The sequence below is a fragment of the Acomys russatus genome, chromosome 1 (genome assembly GCF_903995435.1).
Source record: "Acomys russatus chromosome 1, mAcoRus1.1, whole genome shotgun sequence".
Taxonomy (NCBI): Eukaryota; Metazoa; Chordata; class Mammalia; order Rodentia; family Muridae; genus Acomys; species Acomys russatus.
Window position 1 is genome coordinate 30140144 of NC_067137.1, and position 8896 is coordinate 30149039.

The window sequence follows — 8896 nt, forward strand, 5'->3', positions numbered from 1 at the left end:
TTTGCATTGTTTATGCACATACACACCCCAAACACAAGCTTTCATTGTGAGGTTTCTTGGTGTCCTGATGTTTGCAGTGTGAGTTGGCTTGTGATCGGGCATCTCCTCTTTTTGTCTGGAGAGATTGTATTATAGAAACTTGAATGTTTTCTACACTTCAGAAATGCAGTGTGAGCTTGTAGGGTTGCTCAGTGGATAAAGGTGTTTGGTACCAAACCTGATAACTTGAGTTTAGTATTGGAACCCACATGGTAGATAGAAAGAACTGAGTCCTGCAAGTTATCCTCTGAGTTCTGCATATGCACCATAACATACATGTACTTTACACACACACACACACACACACACACACACACACACACACGCACTGAATGTTACAGTAAAACTAGACGGTTCTACATGAATTTATGCTTCCAAAAGTTCACACTGTGAACTTTACATATCAAAAGTAGAATATTGGGCAATAGGTTCTTGCAACATCATTGTCTTTGGGTACTGATCAGCAGGCATGTACTTAGTACATATTCCAAATCATTTTAAAGGTGATATTTGCAAATATCTGTCCGGATCCTTTGGAGTAGCCTGGGTGATTCACAGGCATGCACCAGGTCTTGATCACCATAGGGAAAGAGAATTGTGCTGGAAACAATGTGTCTTAAGCAAAACTGTCAGAGACTGAAGAGAGCAATATAAAACAGTCAATGGGTGAGTGTCAGCACTTACTGTTCTAAATCTTAGACATCTTCTCTGAGTTTCTGTCCCCTCATCATGCAAGACTTTTCTGGAGAGTACTCCATGAGATAGGTATTTAAGTTGTTCTTCCTCATCCATCTTGCCCTGGCGGCTGATGGTTTGGCAGAAGATGACACTGTGAGTTTGGACAATTATGAAAAATTTCCAAATATCCTCTCAACAATTGATAATCTTTCATGCTATGGAACACTGGAGTGTGTTGATCAAGGGAGAGGTAAATGGGTGGGGATGGTTCAGGGCGAAGTAGCGATTCAGTTAATGGTTTAGATGTAGCCATAGCCACTGGGCGTAGGAAGTGCATGCCAGACTTCATATCTTTACATTTAATTTTATTATTCTTAATGATGTGTCTGTGTACAGGTATGTGCAGTGAGTGCAGGTACACACAGGGTCCAGAGATACCATCACTCTGGAAGTCCTTGAGTTAGAGTGAAAGGTTGCAGTGGACCACAGAACATGGGATCCTAGAACTGAATGTTGGTCCTCTGTAAAAGAAGTCTACACTCTTAACCACTGAGCTCTCTCTTTCCAGCTCACCAGAGTTCATATTTTCATAAGGGAAAAACAGTCTTCAGTTCGTTTCCTTCAATATCCATATCCTTCAGTGTCTGAATTAAAGGTATGCCTCAGCCTTTGGGCACACCCAGCCCAGAATGCAGCAGTCCCATGACTTCCAAAAGCAAACCTTCTGCCAAGGTAGAGTAGCATGAACTGTTGTTTGTTTTTATAACCTAGCCTCACACAGAACAGGCCTCAAATCTTGAAAGACAAAGCAGAGAAAGTTGTGTCCCTTTGTTTCATGCTCAAGGCCTTTCAATGGCATGAAACATCTCCTTGTTCTCTTATTGTGTAATAGAGCATGCAGCTCTGAATGGGGCCATTTATAACTGGAAATTCCAGCGCAGTTCCACTTGTTCCTGACTTGTTTCCCTGCCAGGTGACACTCTCAGAGACTTTGAAGTTGCATGTTTGAAGGAAGTGCAACCCACCCACACCTCTGATTCCACATGCCTACCCGTGTGCCAGCCCAAACTCTTGGAAGGGCAGTGGGCTGCTTTGGAAAAGCAGATTCTGGATGACAGTTGATAGGTGCCAGAGGCCAGAGGATGATGATGCCTCAGGATCCAACGTGTCCTGTGGCTAAGGCTGCTAATGATGGTGTTTCCAGAAGCTCCGTCAGCAAGGAGAGGCAGAGCTTACCCTTTAAAGAACCCATTCACGTTGCCCATGGGTCCTGGCTATAGAAAAGATATAAGAGAGAGGGCTTGTACTATGTGGGATAGTTGCAACTGCATCCTAGTCCCTCCTTAGGGAACAGTGCCTGTTTCACGTTCCTGTTCACCTCATTTGTATATGACCAGGTTTCTAAATACATCTGGATTTTTCCAGGGCTGCATGGATGAGAAATGCATCCAAGCACAGGGATGCTTTGTACCCCAGTAAGGACAGGAAAATATGAGCACCATTATTCATTCAACACATACTATGTCGCTGAAAATTTTCATATTGTGATTCTTTTAATCATAAAAAAAAAAAAAAAAAAAAAAAAAAAAATCCCACACAGCTATCTGTATCAAACCAAGGAGGAAATGGGAAAAGTTTCAGGACCTTTATCTTTACTGAGCAGAAAGATGAGGTCCACACAGAGAGGTGAGATTCACACCCACTTCTATTTAATTCATTTTCAGAAGGCTCTCCCACTGAGACCAGTGGCGTGTACTCTTGGCCAGCAAGGTCTTTGAGTAGTGCATCCTGGGTGAGTTAATTTTTAACTTTACCTCCTCTGGCCACGTGCTCTCCTTGTAAGGGTGTTTCGCAGAAATTCAGAATTCTTGGGGTCTCTGTATTTCTCCCTCAGCCAAAATGAACTACAGTGCTCCCATCACTTTATATACAGAATATGGCCATTAAAGAGCCACTGTGCTGTCCTCCAGTTGGACTGCTGTAACAAAATACCACAGCCTGGGAAGCTTAAAAAACAGATTTTCCCCCAGTAATTTAGAGGCTAGGAAGTGCAGGTTCAGGGCATTCTGTGTCTTTACTGGGCCGACTTTCATGTTTACAGAAGGTGCTGTTGCGACCTGTGCTCATGGGTTAGAAGGTTCCTTGAGTTTCTGGTAGAAGGGTGCTCCTCTCAGTCCTCTGAGCTGTTCCTCATGATCTGACCACAGAAGCTGCACATTCTGACACTATCGCCGTGGGGCTTATTAATTTAACATGAATTTGTTGGAGACACAAACTTTTAAGCATAGCACGGAGGATGCAGAGACATCAGGTAGAGGAAAGCCACCACAGGGAAGAACCTATCTCTGAATATGTTCAATAATCCCGAACGCAGATAGGTTTGGACCTTCCCACTGAACGAACAAGGAGGGCTGTAAGAGAGCAGTCTGCGATCTGAGGCACACTTTGTAGATCGTTTTTCCCAATTCATGTGTTGTGTTTTCAATCTACTGGTCTATCACTGTATCATAGAGAAATGCTTATAGTTCAATGGAATATCCTTTGCCTTTTTTTGTTTTGTTGCTTATCCTTTTGTGTAATATCCAAATGTATTCCAAAAATCAGTGATTTTCTACCTCATTTATGTTCTAATTCATAGTTTCAGGTTTTACTTCTTAGTTTTTAATCTGTTTTCAGTTTATTTTAAAGAAGATATTAGGTAAGGCCAATTTTCACGCTTCTCTGAACATATATATATAATTTTAAAATAGGACCATTTATTTAACAGAATGTTCCTTTCTCTAATTTTATGTTACATTTACTTCTTAGAATTTTTAAATTTTTTATTAAATATTTTTATATATACATTTATATTATTACACATATATACAATAAATAACCTGCAGCAAGAAGAACCATTAAACAATTAGGAATTATATACATGTTACATTCATAATGTTTTGGATATTTGTATTTGGCAGCCTTAAAGAAAACATCTTTCCTATGTTGGTGATTCTAAAATTCTAAATTTAAATCAATATCTATCATATCAACTTAAAACATCTATCTAGACCTAAAAACATCTTAACCCCTAAATAACTAAGCTGAATTGTAAAACTAAACTATCTGGTCTTCAATCCCATCAGAGGCTTGAGAAGGAATAAATTTAATTACCTGAGTAGACAGGGGATACAGGTTTGCAGTTTTCCAAATGAGAAGATGACAGAGACAGTTTGGTGGCTGAACAGTCACTCAAAATTCTCTATAGTGTTGTAGCATCATCTTCAGCCTTCTGGCCCAATATATCTGACAGACATACTTGTGAGGCAAGAACTATTGAGGACTTGCTTATCCTGTCTTGGCAGTTTGGCCGTCAACTCTTAAGTAACTATAGGTGCATGATTTTATTTCGTTTTCTAGTTTCTCTTATTATACTGGTTGAGCACTTTTGTGTGTGTGTGCAAGGACCAGGATGTTTTGATTATCTCAGCTTTATGATAAATATTGAAGTCCAGTGTTGCTTTTTCTCCAGCTTTGTTCTTTGTGATTAAAATTGTTTTGACTATTCTATTATTACCCAAAATACACAAAGTGCTCATGGCATGAAAGTGAATATTTCTATTACAGGTGGCAAAGGACCAGAAAAGATATTTCTTTAAGAAAGACATACAAATTTAGTCAATGTAGCCAATAGGTACATATTAAAAATGTCACATCTGTAACAATCAGACAGATGCCATCAAAACTGCTGGAAAATTACTCCATGCTGGATCCACAAAAAATCATGAAAGATCACAAATGTTGATGAGGATACCAAGGAAAAAGCACCCTTAAAAACTGTTGATACCATAAAATAGTGGGGTTGATTTGGAAAAGCTAGATGGTGGTTTCTCAGGATATTTTAAGTAGGACCATCACGTAGTCCAGCAATCTCATCACTGGGTACAAATTCAAAGAAGTTGTAATAAGTACGCCAAAAGAATGTCTATATTTCTAGGTATAGAGCAGCAGTACTCCCAGACAACCTTAGGGTCTGCAAGTGGATGGACAGACTTAAAAGGTGATCTATGTAGCCAGTGGTATATTACTTTTAAAAAGGAGAGAAAAGGAGAAATTAGGAAATTCTGTCATGTATGCCAACCTGGATGAATCAGTGGACGTATGTAAAAGCAAGTTGCAAAATAAATAAATGAATAAACAACAACAGCAAAACTCCACAGAACTAAATGATTTCACATATGTGTAGAATCTAAAGTAGGTTGGTTCCTGGAAGTAGCAAGCAAAATAGTGATTGAGAGTGATGAGTAGATAGAAAGGAGAGGTGGCCCATTGGTACTGAGCAGTAGTTGAATATGAGGAAGCCATTCTAGTGTTTTATGGCAGTAAGTCATTAACAAGGTCTTAGGGTTTTCCTGATAGCCAGAAAATAACTTTAAATGTTCTCACCACATGTAAATAATAAATGGATGAGGTGAAATGTATGCTGTTTGCTGTGAGAGGGTCGGGTATACACATATATTGAAATGTTATCTTGTACATTATAAATATATTCTATTATTATTTGCAAATAAAAACTAAATTTTCAGAAGAGAAATTCAATACCGTGAAGACTTTGATATTTTTCAGTTTAGCTGTGAAATCATGAAATCTACAAGTACCTCACAAACCTGTGTGTGGTATTGGTGTCTGAAACTAGGAACCAGTTTATATACATAGTTTATAACTTAACCTCACATTTGCTGAGCACCAGATCTTTGTTTGTGACCAGCAAGATACAGAAATAGAGGGACTCCGTCATGTCCTCAAGGAGATCATAGCCAAGAAGAAATCAACTTGAGTCTCATGACGGAAGCAAAGTGTAATAAAATAGAAACTTAGTTCACGTGTGAAATAAGTACAAGAGGAGTGTATAGATGTATGGCCCTTGGCCAGATCCTTTCAAAGTGGGATAAGAAGTAAAAAACTGAAGTCATTCAGGCAGAGGGAATGTAACAAGAGGGCAGATGGAAAGAATGCAAGTATTAGCAAAAACAGTTAAGAAGGTAGAAAATGTGTTGTACCAGTTAACAGTTGCCTTACATTGTTAGGGGGTTTAAAGTTATCTTTCATCTGTGAGCACTTTCAAGAAAGAGCGCAACGAAAAGCTGTAATACACAAACATAGAATGTTGCTGTGGGCAGTATCTACTCCCGATGTTTTATGTGGGTGCTCTTGATGAATCTTTGCTACCGTGAAGTGTTTCTTTCTTGACTTATTCTCACAGCATGTCAGAGCAAAGCCATATCGGGTATTCATGGTAGAGCAGGGATACCACCCAAGCAAATTCTTAACAGGCATGCCTTTTGCATCTCAGATTTTATGGCATAACTGTACACATGAAGCTCATAAATATGGAGGGCAAGGGGTAATCTTAGTCCCAGCATTCATTCTTAGAATGATATGAATTCCAGTTCAAGCCAACAATGCCAGGATGGCAAATACTATTTCACAGATGTGGATGCTTCATCTTCTGATGGGTCTAGTTGTACTCAACTTTTAAGAAACATTGACTCTAGTGGAAACAGAGACTGTATGGAAAATGACCTCACTAACTAGTGAAGGATTGAAGATGCAATGCCTGGCTTGGATTTTGGCCTCACTCCACCCTTTCCTCCTCCCTGGATGTTCCTGTAGCCATATGGCCCAATCCCAAGGCTGATACACAGAGTGGCCTTCTGTGCACAGGGTGGTAGCTGCTGGCAGCTGGCTGATGCGTCCATTCTGCTCCAAGGAGGAGGAACTCACCAATTTCAGTAGCAATTTACAAGATCATCCAAAAAGTCTAAGGTATATTTATGTAATGACCATATTTCCCCTTTCAGAAACATAACTGAAAGAAAATGGTGTGACTCATTGAGAAATTTCACTGAAAGGACCAAATAATCACCAGGGTGTGGTTTTCTACATCACTACAGTAATGCATTATTCTTTGTTCCAGAAAACTCATCAGTGTTCTGTACCAGCTTTGTGAGGCTAGCAAGCATCATTTTGTTACTCGCACATGAGAAAACTAAAATCAGAAAACTCAAGAAGAGAAATAGCCAAGATCATCAGCTAGGTTCATTTGAATTTTGGTTCTGTACTTTGTTCTCTGTAATTTTTCTTTCCTGGTTCTTCTGAGTTCAAACCTCCTGCTCTGCCTCAGTTCAATGTTCACTATTGAGGTTATTATGAACAAGGATGTATGGTCCAGTCTGACATTTTGTTGTTCATGGTCAGTGGTCATGTCACAGTGGTTACAAAGAATTTTGGTTATTGTTTCTGTTTTCTTATAAAAATGCTCTAGTATTTTATAGCTCTACCTTAAATGCATTTATCTCAACTTATAGACATATAATAAAATAGTAAGATAACATTTATTAGAAATAGCAACAAAATCAATCAGAAGAAATACAGGAACATAGAAATCAATTTGAGTAGGAAAGAATCCAACATAAAATTGATAAATCTCAACTCTGAGGCATTTTCTAGAAATGAATGAGTTATTAGGTTTTACTTCCCACTAGGAGTCAAAAAACAAGAAAAGCAGACTTATTGTAGAATACACTGTGTCTTCATGAAGAACACAAATCAAAAGCATAGTAAATACAGAATTATCTTCCCAAGTCCTTTCAAACAGAAACATTGTAATTTACCTGGCATGTGTTCCTTAATCTCTATAGAACAGATTAACAATGAGTTCAAAGACTTATTTTCACAAGTTACCTACACCAAGATACAAAACATCTTATACTTGCTTCCCTGCATCACTTATTATTTTGGTGACATTTGAAAGGTATTCATCTGCTCTCCCTATGTAGGTAGAAATTTATTTGATATGTTGTACTTGTATCATTTTTATCCTAGAAAATTTACAAAAACTTTCTTCTAAAAGCCATAAATTTGTAAGAACTGTGAGTTAGAAACACATCCCCTTCTAAGGTACATTTCTTAGCTGATTGGGCTCTTTCCTCTTATTTTTCCCTGAAACATGAAGAGCCCCAAGTTTTCCATTATCCTCTGACTATTACAGGTTGTGAACCCTGTGTTCCTGGCATTCTCTTTAGCTCCTGCAATGCAATGCTCATGCCCCATTTCTTTTGTCACTCATTCATCCACCCTTTAATTAGTCATGTGTATAAGGATCACATTACACTTGACTTTGAAGATAGACAAGTAGGTAGATGATAGATGATAGATAGATGATAGATGATTGATTGATAGATGGATGGATGGATAGATAGATAGATAGATAGATAGATAGATAGATAGATAGAAGACAGTGTTACTATGGAATGAGTTTTCCAAAGTATTCATCTATAGATGAAAGCAGAAGGCTAGAATGTACAGGGATAGTCTCAGGACAGCATAGTGAGCATTGTGATAGACATTGACAGTGTGGTGGCAGCGGTAGAAAAACATCAGTTTTTTTTTTTTTTTTTTTTTTTTTTGGGATGATGCAAAAAGCGGATACATACCAGCACTGATGGCCAACTCCAGTCCTGACAAATATATTAAAGGTGTTGGAAATAGAACAAGATTGTTGATAGAAACTACATAGCTTTGGATAAGAATGAAGAAAATATTTGGTTAAGAGAGCATCTATGGTGTTTGAAGGACGTCACTCAGTAAGACTTCACCAGTAACACTCAAAAATGGACTGAGTACATCTTTCTTTAACTAAAGCAGGAATCTAGCTAGGCATTATATTTTAAAAGGAAAATTATGTTCATATTTGACTAATTTAAGTTTTTTAAAAAATGGAATGCTGCATGAATTTTTGTGTCATCTTTGCACAGGAGCTATGCTAATCTTCTCTGTATTGTTCCAATTTTGGCATATGTACTGCTGAAGCAAGCACATATACTAAATTCAGTTTAAATTTAAAAGGAGATTTTTTTTCTGATTCATGTTCAGTTTTCTCTGTTTAGGTTCTGATGGAAGAGAGATAGGACTGAAATTACACTGCTATGTGCTGTGTACAAGCAAAACTATCTGAATGCTAGGCTGTAGATTTGCGTAGTGACTGCCTTTTCCTTTCAGACATAGCATTTTCTCTTTTTTATTAAGATTTGGGCAACAGCAGATGATCTTACATCTCCCATGATGCACTCCTCAGTAAGGAGTGTTAATCTTTAGCTTCATGGTTTTGCATAAACTCCCCTCTGTGTGATTTATGCCC

General features: G+C 38.2%; 1 non-coding gene across 1 annotated transcript; it reads right to left on the reverse strand.

The window, feature by feature from the left end:
• Nucleotides 1-8468: 8468 nt before the first annotated feature.
• LOC127196853 (U6 spliceosomal RNA) lies at nt 8469-8575 on the reverse strand. The gene has a single exon (XR_007831560.1). It is a non-coding gene; the product is annotated as a U6 spliceosomal RNA (small nuclear RNA).
• Nucleotides 8576-8896: the final 321 nt, after the last annotated feature.